General features: G+C 35.6%; 1 protein-coding gene across 7 annotated transcripts in view; it reads right to left on the bottom strand.

The window, feature by feature from the left end:
* Positions 1-17,658, bottom strand: part of Lclat1 (lysocardiolipin acyltransferase 1) — a 195,961-nt gene that overhangs the window by 166,537 nt on the left and 11,766 nt on the right. For 5 of the 7 annotated variants that reach the window (XR_013342297.1, XM_026408752.2, XM_026408834.2 and 2 more), the window contains exon 2: positions 8,896-9,062. The exons of the other annotated variants lie outside the window; for them this stretch is intronic. The gene's annotated coding sequence lies outside the window, so the exon portion shown is untranslated. The remainder of the gene's footprint in view (positions 1-8,895; positions 9,063-17,658) is intronic. 7 annotated transcript variants of the gene reach the window in all.

Genomic DNA, 17,658 nt, shown 5'->3' with positions numbered 1-17,658 from the left:
AGAAGCAGAACTTCCGAAGACTGAATCCTGAGGCACAGAGAAAGTGCAAAAATAGCCTTCCTCTAATCTACCATCTTGAATGAATCCCGAGTTTGGTTCTTTGTAGAAATTCACAAAGTCCTAAAAATTCTAACAAATTAATTCTCAAATAGAAAACGTAGAATTGGGAGAGCAGATTCATCATGATTTATATTTTTAAAAAGACAATAAAATTAACAAACTTGCCAGCAAACTGCAAAAAATACAACTTTTCTAAATAACTACAGGGGTATATACATGACTGCTTCATTAAAAATACAAGAAGTTAAATAACAATAAAAAATTCAAAATTTTTCAATTGTACCATTTTGCTATATTTTAAATCTAGAACATCCCCCAAAAGCTCATGTGCTAAAAGCTTGGTCCTAAAGTTGACACTGTTGAAAGGTTAGGGAAAGTTGAAGTAGTAGGGCCTAGTGGGAGATTTTAGGTCACTGGGAATGTATCACCAAAGTGGACTGCAGGAATCCTGACTTGTTCCTTTGTCTCAGGTGTAAGATGAAGCACTTCCCATGATGTGCTGTCCTGCACATCATTGGGGTCAATCAGTCATAGACTAAAACTTCCAAATCTGCAAACTAAAATAAACCTTTCCACTTTTTAAGTTGATTATCTAAGACATTTTATTGTAGTAACAGATAGTTAACATACCATTCATTATCATCTAATACTGTTGAAAAAATATAAAATTTATAAAGCATGGAGAAAGCTTTAACAATATGCTATATATTTAAAATCCTTTGCATTGACTTTTTTAAAAAATTCTATCACACACCTTCATTACCAAAAGAAATAAACAGACTTTATTATCTTCAATTCAAAAGTAAATCTCAGCTGGGGATGTAGCTCAGTGGTATAGCACTTGCCTAGCATGCATGAGGCCCTGAGTTTATTCCCCTGCATGGAAAAAAAAAAAAAAATTAAAAAGAAAAAATAAAAATTAATCTCAAAGAATATAAGTGATTCTAAATTATTAACTTTTCAGGTTTTAAAAAATAGTCAAAATATTTCTTCACCAACTTTACAAATACTATTGATATTAACTTCTCATTTTTATTTTAAAACATCATGTTTAAACTGTTATTCAACATGAGAGCTAGTAAGTGATGATCAATAGATCAAACCGAAGAGTAGCCAAAAAGAGTAGCTAAGAGTCAAGTGTTATTAATGATAACCAACATAAGGGTAAATAAAGGGGAGTCAGCTAATCTTCCCCTCCCCTTAGGGTGTACCCTATGGCTATAATAACAAATTTCTTGGTGGCTTGTCTTGACAGTCTTAGAAGCTAGAAGTCTGAAATCAGTATTACTGGACCTAAATCAAAGTGTCAGGACAGGCTATACTACTTCTAAATGCTCCAGGGACAAATCTCTCTCTTGCCTCTTCCAGTTGCCAAAATTCCTCAATGTGTGACAATATCAATTCAACATCTGCTTCATGGTCATACTCGTTTCCTCCTCTGTTTGTGTACAATCTCTTCTTATATCAGTCATATAAGGAGTTATATGACTGATTTCAGGGGACCACTCACACAATCCAGAAGAAACTCACCACTTCACTTTTTTATTATGTAAGGTAACATTTCACAGGTTCTAAAGAACAGAACTTGGAGCTCTTTTGTAGGGCTATTTTCCAGCAACACTGGGTGTCTCCTTAAAAGCCAAATAGGCCAAATATTTTGGTCAAGAACTAGACAATTTCAGTCTCCAGATTTTATGATAATCATGTTAATAAGCATTCTTCCCTGGGCACTCTAAACAAATCCCTGTGAAATAAATCTCATGCTATGTAAATCAATTTTCTCTCAAGAATTTACAAGAGTTTTGTCTGTTTTAGTAAATAAAAGGAGTGAAACTGGGCTCAAATTTTGGAAGTTTCTCCTGAACTATCCACAGGTATACAGACGATAATCATATTCAAAAGAGTTTTTTCTCTCTTTGATAGTAGTAAGGAGTGGGATTTTTTTGTTGGCAAGATTTCTTACATCAACATACTTTATAGAGTTAAGTAATACTAAACTATGTTTCTAAAGAAATTAGAAACAAATTATTTCCCTCAGGCAGAAAATTTTATTTTTATCCTCTAAATTTTTCCAGATAATTTCTTTTTTTTTTTCCCCAAGGTCTACAAGCCCTTGAATCTTCTCCAGAATCAAGCAGTTTTCACTCTATGAAATCAAAATAAATTTCAGATGAATTAGAGTTACATGTAATATATGAAAACACTAAGTTAGAATAAAATATAGGGGCTGGGGATGTGGCTCAAGCAGTAGCGTGCTTGCCTGGCATGCGTGCAGCCCGGGTTCAATCCTCAGCACCACATACAAAGATGTTGTGTCCGCCAAAAACTAAACAATAAATATTTTAAAAAATTCTCTCTCTCTCTCTCTCTCTCTCTCTCAAAAAAAAAAGAATAAAATATAATTACAGGAAAATTTGGCAAAATATTACAACAGTCACATATGTAAAAGTACACACACACAAAAACCAAATAAAGGCAATATGATATATTTTCAACTACTACTTTTCTGTATCCGACCATGATAGTATCTAGAAAAAGTGAGACTATAGAGAAACGAGAACTCAAGCATATTGTTAGTAAGAGCATGAACCAACAGAACTCTTTCAGAAGGGAAACTGGTAAAGCTGGTAAATTTTAAAATGCATATATATTTTTATTCATAATTCAATAAGTCATTTTAATATTTTATTCTACAGAAGCACTCATAAAATTAAGAAAAATATGTGTATAAATTAAATGTGTAAAAACAAAGTGGGGATACAGCACAGTGGTAGAGCACTTGCCTAGCACATGTAAAAAGCCCAGGGTTCCATCTGCAACATGGCAAGTAAAACTACTCTTCAGATTTCATCTCACTCCAGTCAGAATGGCAGCTATTATGAATATGAACAACAATAAGTGTTGGCAAGTATGTGGGAGAAAAGGCACCCTCATACATTGCTGGTGGAACTGCAAATTGGTGCAGTCAATCTGGAACGCAGTATGGGGATTCCTTGGAAAACCAGGAATGGAACCAACATTTGATCCAGCTATCCCTCTCCTCCGGCTATACTCAAAGGACTTAAAAACAGCATTTACTACAGGGACACAGCCACATCAATGTTTATAGCAGCACAATTCACAATAGCTAAACTATGGAACCAACCTAGATGTCCTTCAGTGGATGAAAGGATTAAAAAAGTGGCATATATATACAATGGAATATTACTCAGCAAAAAAAGAGAATAAAATCATCATAATACTTTTGCTGTGGCTCCTAGCAGATGGAGTTGGAGAATATAATGCTAAGTGAAGTTAGTCAATCCCAAAAAATCAAATGTTGAATGTTTTCTTTGATGTAAGGAGGATGATTCATAGTGGGGTAAGGAGGGTGAGCATGGGGGTAATAGACAAACTCTAGATAGAGCAGAGAGGTGGGAGGGGAAGGGAGAGAACATGGTGTTAGAAATGATGGTGGAATGTGATGGACATCATTATCCAAAGTACATGTATGAAAACATGAATTGGTGTGAATATGCTTTATATACAGAGATATGAAAAATTGTGCTCTATATGTGTAATAAATTGTAATGCATTCTGCTGTCATACATAAATTTTAAAAAATTAATAAAAAAATAATTTTTTTTTAGAGAGAGAGAGAATTTTTTAATATTTATTTTTTAGTTTTCGGTGGACACAACATCTTTGTTTGTATGTGGTGCTGAGGATCGAACCTGGGCTGCATGCATGCCAGGCGAGCGCGCTACCACTTGAGCCATATCCCCAGCCCCAAAATAAAAAAAATTTAAAAGCTCATTGAAACACTATTTGTATATAAAATCAGAAATAGTACAAATGTCCAACAATAGAGAAATTGCTAAACTATGCTATAACAAAGAAATATTTTATGTTCAATTGAAAAGTGAAGTATATAAGCTATCATTTAGAAAGCTACCCATGATACATGAAGTGAAAAAAAAAAACAAATTACAAATAGTTAGTAAATGATTCTGGTTTTGCTTACAGAAGAAAATATCAAAAACTCACTCTGTTTATGTATTAACAGAAACCAAGTTTTCAAAAGCCATCTTATTATAATGGAAAATCCTAACATAATAGTAAGTGAAAGAAGTAGATTATAAAATTGTCTATGTAATTTAAAAGTATATATAAATAAAGGATATCAATTATCTCTGAGTACTGTGATTGTTGATCTGTTTTTAGATATTTCTTTTCTAAAACATACAAATGTTGTTATATAACAATCAAATCAATTTAAAAAAAAAAGGTTTTTGTTGTTTTTAAAAAAACATAGGCCCAAAAGACCAACAAATTGTTTTACTTTTGAGAGTCAGAAGAAACTCTAACCCTACAAAATGCCAAGAAAATGGATACAGAACAATGATATGAGTTCATGTACAAGGAAGACTTTAAAAAAAAAAAAACTAAAAATATTTTTGAACTTTTATAATTTAAAATTTTTGCATTGATGGTGGAAAGAGACCCTCATCGTTATACAAAATACATTTATATATATATAAAATACATGTAAGATGTGAGTTTTAAAAAGAAAAAAAAAGAATAGTGTTACCTTAGATTAGGTAGAAAGAAGTGATGGGAGGAGAGGGGAGGGGAGGGGATGGGGAGATAGGAAGGACAGTAGAATGAAACAGACATTATTATTACTGTGTGTATATATGTGACTGCATGACCAATATGATTCTGCAACCTGTATACTCAGAAAAATGAGAAATTATATCCCATCTGATTCAGATGTATGATATGTCAAGGTCATTGTACTGTCATGTGTAACTAATTAAAACAAATTAAAAAAATTTTTAATTAAAAATAAAAATAAATAAAATAAAATCTCCCATGAATGCAGCAGAAAAAAAACTAAAATTATTTTTGAACTTTTACAATTTAAAATTTTCTTTGGTCAGCTTATGCAACACATAAAAACATGAATCAATCATATTTGTAGCTTGCTTTTAAGTAAAATGTGAATTAACCAACATGACCACCTACGTTGGCCTAAAAATAGCTGTTCGTTCATTTCAAACGAAGAGTTAGCATAAATTCAATAAGTGAAAACCATATGTAACAGCTTTTTAAAACCTGTCTGGAGGGAGGGAGTAGACTAGACCCTAGCTCCAGGAAAGAGTCCTTCCAGATATTCAGTGCCATGGACACTACCCTTTTAGTACATGGCGAATAATCCTCTCCATTCCTTTTCATTCATGCTCTTTCTGACCAGAAGGATTCTCCCCCTGACTACAATTCTCAAAATCCTAGAGATAAAATAGAAGAAATAAAGAGATAGGTAGAAATAAGACACAAAAGAAGGACAGAGAAATATAACTTTAAGTTCTGCATACTTCTCCAGGCCTGTCATACCCCAAGCCAGTCTCTTTCCCAGGTATGTCACTCCCAAATTTCTGGGAAATCTGTAATTCTTAAGTGTTACCCTAAATGCACCATTTATAAAAATTACCTCTGCAATGTTAATTAGCCCACCAATAAATAGATCAAGAGAGATATGACATTTTTAAGAAAGCTATAATTTAAAGAACTTTCCAATATTATCTACTGATCAGATACTGGAGATCATGTCAACCTGAGGTTTCTGAAAACAATAACATTTTCATAAACTTCTCCATGACCATCCTTCATCAAGTTTCCTCAAAAGAGCCTGAAAATTCCAAGTGAGATGGCACACAATCCCCCTTGAATGTGTATTCCTTGCTTTCCTAAATAAATCTCTGCTTCTACTAGTGCATGCTAAAATTCTATCCCATCACATATGCCAAGGGACACATTTGTCCTAAGTAGAGATTCCCCTTCTCCAGGAACTCCTCGAATCCTCTTCCATTAACATCTCTTCTTAGGTGACACTACCATTTCTTTGAAAGCCAACCTCAAATACACCTGAAATCTGCTACATGAAGATGTTCCTCTTTTGAACTCTATAGACATTTAAATAACTGAATTACTCACTTTATTTGCATATTCTATATGTATAGTGACATTCTTTTCCTGATAATTTACAAGGAATTGGAACACACATGTTCATCTCCACCATAATTTCCTGGAAATACAAATGAAGAAAATTATCCAAAAGACTAGAGCAGTATTACTAGTTTAGGCCTACAGGACTTTGGTGGGCCTTGAATGTGATCTAAGGAGTTTGAGTTTTATCCTACAATGAGAGAGAAAAACTGAAAGTTTCTAAGCACAAAAAGGGGGAAATAAAAGTTTAATTTAGAAAAAGTAGGCTATAATTGCCAGATTAGAGAAGGGTAGTAACATCTACAGCAAAAAAAGGTAGCTGGCTCAGCATAAAGGGTTAAGAAAAGGGCTTTAACATCAGAATACACAGAGTTCTGCAACACTTCCTAGTTCTGTAATCCTGGGCCAATTTTCCCTAACTATACATTAAGATTGATAAACCAGACCTTACTTCACTGTAGTATTATGTGAAATAACGAATGCAGCACTATCCACAATGCCTGGAAGAGGGTAAACACATTGCACTCTGACACCAATTCTCAACACCAACTAGGTGTCCTACAATTCAATTCTGATACTCACCTAGAAATAGAATCAAATCCCACAAGTTAAAGAGCAAGGTCTCTATCAAAACTGCCCTTAATTCAGATGTTTCTACACTCTCTACACTTATGTCTGCCTTGGCTGCAAATTCACGTTTCCCAAAAATCTTTCTTCAGGTTCAATAATTTGCTATATTAACTGATAGAAACCAGTAAAAGCACTATACTTAGACACAGTTTTATTATAAAGGATACAACTTAGCAACAACCATTGGGGCAAAGGTGTAGGGGAGAGAGGAGGAGGGACAAAAACTTCCATGTTCCAGGTAACAACTGCCTAGCACATTAATAAATTCACCACTGTTGCAGGCTGTTTATGTTGGGTTTCATAACTTAAACATGATTGGTATGATCACTGGCCACATGACAGGAATCAAGATCCAGTCCCTCCACCCTCCTCAGAGATTAGGAGGTAGGGTTGAAAGCTCTGTTTAATTTGATCTTTCTGATATGGACACTCTGTTCACGCAAACTATCTTTAAAAGCCCACCCAAAATCACCTCATTAGCATAAATGCATGTGTGGTTAAAATAGACTAATTATGTACTCGGAAAATTCCAAGGGTTTCTGAAACTCACTATTGGGGACCAGGGTCAAAGATCAGATATATTCTTTTTTTTTTTTTTTTTTTTTTTTTGGAAACCAGCTCAAATTTAATTGTTACATTTTAAAATTGTACAAGTATTTTGACCACTACCCTCCCAGCCCATATTTAGTCTCTTAAAATGACAGAAAAACATCACTGATCACAGGTTTAATGAGTTTAATAAGTTTACCCGTTTAGTTCCTATTTGCAGCACCCAATATTCCTTTGAAATACCAGTAAGACCCAGCAGTGACCAACAGTAAATTTCCACCTTCCAGAGTTGAAAAGTTCAGTTTCTCTGAGCATTTCTGTGTTACAGTGGCACTTGTCCAGAACTGGTACCTCCCCATAGCTGGGGAGCTTTAAATGTACCAGTGAAAAAAGTTTTTTCCCCTTCAAGGGGAAGGAAAAAAAAAAGATTACTCCTTAAAACCCAGCCAATCTGGCTGTGAGGTCTTTCATTCTGTCCCATCTCTTCAGGCTCTTTTTTTTTTTTTTTTTGCTTTGCTTCTTTTTCTTTTACTTTTTTGCAGTAGAGCAAGAGAGACCAAAACCTAACCTAAGACACAAGAAACAAGACAGTGATGGCTATAAAGGGAGTAAACAATATGATAATCACATACACAATAAATGGAAGCTATTATTTTAGAAACCAACTAGCAGATTACTGAAATAATATGAGTACAAAGATAAGGGGGTAAAACATGCAGGAGCAACAGAAAACTAGGCTGGGGGGCAGGCGTCAAAATTATCTATGAAGGTTCAGCCTGGACAACTAAATAGAAACAATCATACCCTGGCAGGACACTGAATATGAGATTAACAATGAATTTAGTGTTAGCCACATTGAGGCTGAAGGTTGACAGTCAGCAATTTCAGATGGATATTGGTCACACGGAATGATGAGCTTGGAGATGTGAGAGGACAGGATCAGAATCAGTCTCCATATAGATTAGATCCCTATCTCCTCCTCCAAAAAACTCTAAAGAGGAGGATATCACCTAATGGTATCACTTAAGTTGGTACATGCCCTGTAACAATCCAATAAAAGCAAGTAAATACATGCAGCAGGAAATGTAAGGGTTGAACTGAGAACATTTCCCATTTAATATTTTGAATTTTAAACAAATTGATTCATTCATATTCTTTCTCTCTCTCTCTCTCTCTCTCTCTCTCTCTCTCTCTCTCTCTCTCACCAAAGATTGAACCCAGGAGTACCTAACCACTGAGCCACATCCCCAGCAGTCTTAGTTTTTATTTTAAGACAAGTTCTAAGGTGCTTAGGGACTAAGTTGCTGAGGCTAACCTTGAACTTGTGATCCTCCTGCCTAGGCCTCCCAAATTGCTGGGATTATAGGTGCGTACCACCATGCCCAATGGTATCTAATTCTTAAAGACTCAAAAGGAATCACATGATCAAGGGCCAAACAGAAATGCTGGGTTTTGTTGAAAATAAAACAGCGTATTTCTATCCCATCAATAGGAACTTACCATACATCTAACAGATAAATATTTACTTTTCAATGAAAAGGTTATAGATATGGAGCAAGCATAGAATACAACATAAACAGGATCAGCTATGGTCAATTCAAAAAGCTTTTTGTCCAGATACATGAAGCAAAATAAAAACCTCAAGTATGGAAACCATGTCAGACTTACCCCAAGCTTTTACAGTCCTGCTTTTAGAAAATGTTTGGAAGGTAGAATCTGCCTTGCTAATAGTTCATAGGTTCAGAAGCATCATAGCTTATTTTTCTCTGAAATGTACAAATAATTTCATCCTTTTGTTGCCAGCTTCTGGGAGTCCCAACTTGGTTTTTCAGAAGCTATAAATAAAATAAATGGGAGAAAACAGAAAGCATAGTCAGTACACTAAGCCAGTCAGATGGTTCATGGTATGTGGGTTATAAATGGATCCATAGAACTGAAACACTCAAGTACTATAGACTGAACCAATGAACCAGTAACCCAGGAAGATGGGGTACAATGCTGGTCCCTAGCGTTCAGGATGGGAATGCCAAAAAAGTGAAGTGAGAGTTCAATATGTATCCCATCTTTATAGGCTCCAGGGAGGGAACCAAAATATTTTGGGCTAACTCATTGGAGTGCTTCTCCCTGCCAGCAACACCCCTAGAAAGAACAGTAAGGCAAAATCTAAACCTAGATTCCAACCAGAGAAGGAATGGATAAGGGAAGTTTCCTTCCCTACACTCCTCTTAACTCATAAAGGAGATAAAAGAAAAATTCTGAGATGCCCTAAATTTAATTATGAGGGTTGGAGGATGGAGACAGGAAGAGAAAAAGGCTATGTAATATTTTCATTTCATATGTTAGAATCTTAACTTAATCACATTACATACAAACTCAATGACTGTTATCCCCAACCTATCTAGAAGACCTTCTCCTATGGACTACCCTCCTATCCTAAAGCTTCACCGTCTTGCATAATCACACTCCTCTTTATCTATAGCCAAGGTAGTTTCAATGTAAACAATTTATGCTGTCCTTCTCCAATTTTTCCTTATTAAAAAAATTCTTTGTTCTGGTTGGACATATTTCCAACTGCTATCTAGCCCTGCTACTGGCAATTACTGGAACTTATCCCAGGACCTGGTCCTTTTTCTGGCTAATGGATGAACAAATCCTTTTACATCAGAGATGCCTCAGTCTAGCTGAACACAGGGTTCTTTAAGTTTCAAAGATGACAAGAGGGACCCAAAGACTTTTCTAAAGAAAGACACAGGCATAAAAGACACTCTCCCCACTTCCTACATCCTGATTGTAACACCAAATTATAAGGATCATTTTATTCTGCATAAAACTTAACAATTTTAGTGGACAGACTGTTGGTTTTACCTACAGTAGTACTAATTTCTTTGTATCAATATGCATGTTTCTCAGTTTTAAATAAAGGTATGTATCTTTAGGATTTACAGAGTAGATTTTACATTAGGCTTATTTTCAAAATTCTAGCATTGTAGTAGTTAAGCCCTTAGCTTGAACCACCCCCATTCACATAGATTCACAGCAGGCCAAGCTCTTCCCTTGGATCACTGCTAACTTCCTCATGCTCTAAGAATTTCCTCTTCTAACACAACCAATTCAACACTTTTTTTTTTCAATAGTGTTGGAGATTGAACCAAGGGCCTTGCAAATGCTAGTCAAGCACTCTACCACTGAGCTACATCCTCAGCTCCCAATTCACCAGTTCTACTCCACTCTTACACACCATTACCCTCTCCTTCCACCCCCCCCAAACACTCCCAGTAAAATATCTTTAATTAGTGAGGGTCAGAGGGAAAGGACAATTCAAGGCATCTTTGAGTTACCTTTCCAATTCCTCCCTCTTTTTTAGGCACCCCAAGTCCCTGCTCACCCAAAACTGCCCTTGAATCTCTCAAGAAGTTATTCCTAGGTTGAACAAAATTCAGCCCTTTCTGGTTCCTACTCCCTGAGGAGCATGCCAAATCTATCCAAGTACTCAGCAGTTCTAAAGCCTTCCATCTTTTAAGACCCTCTCTTCGTATTTTTAAAGCCAAAAGATTGTAGTAATTCTCTTAAGCCACATTTCCAGCTTCATGCTTCTTCCCAGTGCAAAGCCAGGAGAGCAGGGTCTTCTCATCCATATTTACTGAACTGAATTACTAGACTGCTGTTCCAACTGTTTACCATTTCAAACCCAACACTGTCTTCTCAGAGTAGCAAGGTTACTACATAATAAAAATGCCCTCCCCTCCTAAGGCAACTATTGTCAATTACTTCATTCTTTCCGATTACTGTCAATAAACCTTATGAACTAAAAACCAAGTGAAAACCTCACACACACACAAACTCACTCTCTCTCTCTCTCTCTCTCTCTCTCTCTCTCTCTCTCTATTAAGATTAAGAAGCTAAGTTTCAAGAAGGTAAAAGTAGTTGCCCACATCCTTTGCATAACAATTTTTTAAAAGTTCTTAGGATGTATGAGGTTCTGTGAGAAATATGTTACTTGCAAAATCTATTTTAATCCTTGCAAAAGTATGGAAAGAAAATAGAACTGTAATCCCTTTTTATAGTGAGTAAATACACTTAAGTTAAAAAAAAATAAAATTTCTGGCTCCCACTACAAGACTAGTAAGTGATACAGCTGCGATTCAAGCCCAGTCAGACCATATTCAGAGTTCAAGCTGTTAAAGGATAACTAAAACAAACAAACAAAATAATGTGTTTCTCATACAAACATAAAAATAAATGGCTTCGATTGATTTATTAAGTAACTGGGGAACAAATAAGATTTTCCAACTGGTTCAAAAAAGAATCAGAAGAGCAAACACATACATAGCCAATGGAGAATACTGAAATAAATTAGCTTAAAACATACAAAACTGGCTTCTTCCAAATTAGAGCGAAAGAAACCAACTGTACTTCCAACCAATGAGATTCCTTTGCACATCTAAGGACAAGAACAATTTACGTTGCCATCCATATTTTACAACTTAAAAAACTATGAAATAAATCCAAAGCAATGAAAGCTACAGATCCCAGAGAATCTGAGAACCAGGAAAACAGTTCTAAGTAGCACTTAGGTTTCTGCTGGAGGTACTTAGGAATCCTTTTGTTTCATTTCAGACTTTCTCAAGTTTTCCTTATACAGATCTTAAACACTCTGCATAATGTCTTTTCTCTTCTTTTAGATAAAGATCCACAGCTTCAAGATCTCTGACAAGGGGCTGAGGTACGCATAGATCAGCGGTAGAGCACAAAAGTTTTGAGGTCCTGAGTTTGACTCCCAGTACTGCAAAACAAAACAAAACAAAAAAGATCTCTGACAAGCACTAGAAAAAAAATAGTTACTTCTCTCCATAAAACCCATCTTTCACAAACACATACTAAGCGAGAAATTTAATTTATTGTGAATTTATATCTACATGCAGAAATAAATTAGGTCACAGGATGGTCAAGCCTCTTAAGAGATCAAAAACTAAAGAGGGTTTGATTTTAATGAACAATGATTGGAGAAACAGAATTACTGTCTGAAGAATGAAACACAGTTAAATTGTTATTTTAAAATAACCAACCCAAAACAACTTAGTGTCTTTCTAATCAATTAAGCGTCTTAACTTTTACCCTATGGTTTCTTCAATAAAAAGGCAATTTCCACTTTCAACAAGATCGAGCAGATGGACCTTTTCCTACTGCTCTAGGTAACTACAATGAAAAGAGTGGCGGCAATCATACATAAAACAAACATGAGAAGACTGAAGGAGAGAGAAGGCAGACCAGCCAGGGACTTGGGACCCATGGAACAACACTTCGGTGGGTTCCCTGGTTTTCTTTTTACGTCATATACCACAAAGAGCTGAAGAAGCCAGGAATGCAGAAAGGTAAATGGGGGAAGACAAAAGACCACTTTGGTTCTCTTAAGCCAAAGGACTATGAAAAGAGCAACACAGCAAGACAGAAAACTTTCAGGTAATAAACTGAATTCCAGTCCAAGAAAAAAGTTAAAGAAAAAATCTGTGGCCACCCACGCCAGGCTATAAGGTGCCCTAACTTCGCTTCCAATTTTCTCCAATCCCTGCCCCTGCCATAAAGTGACTGTGGAAACCACCTGCAGGGTCTGTATTTCTATCCATCCCACTGGAGTGGTTCAGAGGAGGCCTAAGCTTTCACCCCTGCCCAGGAGTAACAAGGTCATCCCCTCCCAGTGGTGTCAGCAAAGGCCACATACAGGACAGTAATGAGACAGGGTTGAATCAGTGGAGGTCTAAAGAGGAGCTGAAAATCCCATCCCTACCACCAAGAAGTCCTGCTTTTTGTTAGTGGACCAACTCCTCAAAAGCACAACATAACACAAATTACCCAAAATTAAATAGATAATTTGAATAGCCGTTAACTATTAAGGAAACTGAACTTATAATTTAAAAGTTTCAAAAAAAAAAATCTGGCCCAGATCACTTCATCAGAGAATTTTATCAAATGTTTAAAGGAGAATTAAAGCCAACTCTACGTAATCTCTCTTAGGAAACAAAAGCTGAATTGGAAGCACTTCTCTATCCATTTTATGAAGTTTGTATTATCCTGATACAAAAAAACAGAAAAAGACTATGCAAAAGAAAAATATCTACAGACCATTACCTGAAGATAGACACAAAAATACTCAACAAAGTATTAAAAGAATTCAACAGTATATTAAAAACTGAATTTAATCAGGGATACAAAGCTGGTTCATTCAAACACCAATCTAATCCACCCAAGGGGAAAAAAAAAATCACATAATCATACCAATTGACACAGAAAAATGATTTTTAAAAAGTCATTACTTACTCATAAGAACAACTCTCAGAAAATACTGAAATAACGAGGAACTTTCTCAAGTAGATAATGAGCATTTGCAATCTACAGCAAACATTATTACATTCAGTGATAAAAGACCAAATGCATAATGCACCCACACACACACTACCAGGAATAAGGTAAACAAGTTCATTCTTACCACTCTAATTCACTATTAGAAGTTCCAGCTAATGCAAGAAGGCAAGAAAAGGAAGTAAGTCATACATAAATGAAGGGTCCCTGTCTGCAGATGACATGATGGTTCACACAGACATACTAAAGAAATTTACCCTGAAAATCTCCTAGAACTAAGTTAGTTCAGCAAGGTTACAGGTACAAGATAAACACTAAAAAATCAACTTTATTTTCACATGAAAAAAAAAAACCTAGAGTGGGAGAAAAAATTTTGCAAATCCTATCTATGGTAATGGACTTATATCTAGAACACTGTAAATGGAGAACTCCTATAACTCAATAATAAAAAGGCAAATAATCCAATTAAAAATGGGTAAGGAATTTGAATAACATATCTACAAAGAAAAGGTAAAAATGTAAACAAGCATATGAAAACATGCTTGACATAATTTACCATCAGGCAAATCAAAACCACAAAGAGGTATCACCATACATCCACCAGGATGATATAACTTCTCCAGAATGGCTCTGATCAAAAAGACAGATAATAACAAGTGTTTGGGGAGAACCTTTAGGCAATGCTGCTAGGATAGTAAAATCATACAGCCACTCTGGAGAACACTCTGGTAGTTCCTCAAAAGGTTAAACATAGTTACCCAATGACCCAACTACCCACTCCTAGATATATACACAAGAATGAAAACTTACAATTATATAAAACTTATACATGAATGTTCATGGGAGCATTATGCTTTTTTATAATTTTTTTTTGTAGAGACAGAGAAAGAGAGAGAATCTTTTTTGTAGATGGACACAACACAATGCCTTTTTTTTTTAATGTGGTGCTGAGAATCGAACCCAGGTTCCGCCTGTGCTAGGTGAGCACTCTACCGCTGAGCCAGAATCCCAGCCCTATGGAAGCATTATTCTTAACAGCCAATATGTGGAAACAACTCAAATGTCCATCAACTCATAGTGCCAAACCATCTTCCTGCCTCAGCCTCCCAATAAATAAAATGTGCCCTATCTATATAATAAATTATATGGTCACAAAAAAGAATTAAGTACTGTTACACATGATACCACATAGAAGAACCCTGAAAACACCATGCTAAGTAAAAGACACAGTGGAGAAGACACCACATATTATATGATTCCACTTAGAAGAAATGTCAGAATAGGTACACACAGAGAGGTGGAGCAGACTGGGGTTGCCTAGGGCAAAGGAGAGTCTGGAGGAGGGAGGACTAAGAATTAGGTGTCACTTCTAATGAATGTGAGGGTTTGCGGGAAAATAAAAATGTTTTAAAATTGATTTTGATAATTATACAACTCAATGAATATACTAAAATCATTGACAGATCTCCAAATGGCTACTTATAGAAATTGACAAACTGATTCTAAAATTTCTGTGGATTTGCAGGAACTCAGAATATACAAGACAATGTTGAAAATGAAGAACAAAGTAGGACAGGTACTTTCTGTTTTCAAAACTTCCTACCAAACAATGGCAATCAAGATGGTTGGTATTGGGCTGGGGTTGTGGCTCAGCGGTACAGCAGTCGCCTAGCATGTTTGAGGCCCTCAGTTGGATCCTCAGCACCACATATAAACATATAAAATAAAGGCATTATGTCCACCTACAACTAAAAAAAAAAAAAAAAAAAATTAAAACAAAAAAGATAGTTGGTATTGTCATAAGGATAGATGCATCAATGGAATAGAAGTGAGATTTCAGAAATACATCCATGAGTCTTTATGCAAATACCACATAGTTCAACAGTTGCACGCCTGGATATTTATCTCAGAGAAGTAGTACACTGTCACACAAAGACCTGTACCCAAATGTTCAAAGCATATTTATTCCTAACAGCCAAACACTAGAAATAATTCAGATGTCCTTCAATGGGTATTTCCATATGAAGGAATATTAAGGATACTGAGGAATATTAAGGACGAAAAAAAGAACAAACTATTGATTCATGTAATAACTTTAATTCCAGGAAATTATGTTAAGTGAAAAACACCAATTCCCAAGAATTGTATACTGTATAAACTCCATTTATATAACATTCTTCTAATGACAAAAATGTAGATTAGACTATTTTAATCTATAATTATAGATTCATGTTTACCAGGTCAGGGAAAGGAAGGCTGTAACTAAAAAAAGGGCACAATAAAAAATCCTGTGACAAAATTCTTCTGTATCTTAGCTGTATCAATGTCAATGTCCTGGTTGTAATTACCACTGAGAAAAACTGGGCAAAGGGGTCATGGCATCTCTTTGTACTATTTCTTACAACTGCATGGGACTCTACAATGATCTCAAAATAAGCCTTAGAAAAGGAGAGAGAGAGAGAGGGAGAGAGAGAGAGAGAGAGAGAGAGAGAGAGAGAGAGAGAGAGAGACACCCTAAACTCTACAGTTTGACAAATCCAGGTAAACAGAACATTACTATTTCTTTTTTTTTCTTCTTCTTCTTTTATTTCATTTTTTATTTGAGATGGGGTCTTGCTATGTTGCCAAGGTTGGTCTCCAACTCATGGTGCCAAAGTATCTTCCTGCCTCAGCCTCCCAAGTGCTGGGTCTATAGGCTAAGGCCACTGCACCAAGATCTGATTATTACTATTTTCTAAAAGGAGATGGGTAGGAGGAAGAGAAAAGGGGAAAAGAGAGAGGAGGAGGGGAGAAGGAAAGGGTATAGGAGGACAGGGAAAAACAGAAGGGGTGAGATTTTCAAACATTGTGATTTTAGGAAATTATCAAGTTTCTCTATCTGTAAAGCATAGATTAATATCCAATTCAGTGATAGGCTGAATAACTCAAAATATATCCACACCCCAATCCCTGAACGACATAATTGTTACTTATGTATTGGGGGGAGAAACTTATTTATATAAGTAATAACTATTTTGCAATGGGGGATTATTTTGAAATTATCAGGGTGGGCCCTAAATACAATTCACATAAAGTACATCCTTTTAAGAGGAAGGCAAAGGGAGACTTGACTGCAGACAGAGGGGAGAAAGGGAATGTCACCATAGAGGCAGAGGCTGCATCGATGCAGCCATAAACCAAGGAATGCCAGTTGTCACCAGAGCCTAGAAGAGGTCAGGAGTGACTCTCCTCTAGAGCCTCTGGAGGAGGCAAGGCCCTCCTATACTTCAATCTCAGTTGATTGATACTGATTTCAAAATTTCTTATCTCCAGAACTCTGACTAAATAAATTTCTGTTGTTTTAAGCCACTAGTTTTGTGGTAATTTATTATTGCAGCCATAGGAAACTAATATAAATATCTACCCATCTCCTAGAAATGCTGGGAAAAGTAAATAAGTATGTATGGAAAAGGCCCCTGAGGAGTCTACAGTACAACTGGGAAAATCAGACACAATTTTGGAGTCATTAATTCAAAATAAGAATACAATAGCTCAAATTTTTTAACAGCTAAAAAATTCTAGATTATTTTATATATATATATATATATATATATATATATATATATATATATATATATATATATATATATCTTTGGGAATACTCATACCTAATGTAAACTCAGTTCTCTGAAGATCAGCCACTCAACAGACAAGAACTATTTATCACAGTAGCAAAAAATAAGAGTCAATCTTGATTAACTCTGACTTCTAATATATTTCTTCTCTGAAGGAAAGAGAAGCTCAATTGAACTGGTTTCATGCCTACCATAAATTCAACAAAATGAGGTCATTCTGGCACTGACTGGACTACTATAGATTATTTCAATTCTCCTTTTCTTCACACTTATTCTTACAAAACAAAGCAAACATAATTCTTCCTTTACTTTAATCAATCAGTTTTAATGAACAACCACATTTTTAAAAAAATATTTATTTATTTAAGTTTTTGGTGGACACAACATCTTTGTTTGTATGTGGTGCTGAGAATCGAACCCGGGCCACACGCATAGCCAGGTGAGCGCGCTACCGCTTGAG

Source organism: Urocitellus parryii, chromosome 12 (genome assembly GCF_045843805.1).
Source record: "Urocitellus parryii isolate mUroPar1 chromosome 12, mUroPar1.hap1, whole genome shotgun sequence".
Classification (NCBI taxonomy): domain Eukaryota; kingdom Metazoa; phylum Chordata; class Mammalia; order Rodentia; family Sciuridae; genus Urocitellus; species Urocitellus parryii.
The sequence above is the reverse complement of the archived record's forward strand: the minus strand, read 5'-3'. Positions and strand labels throughout refer to the sequence as shown.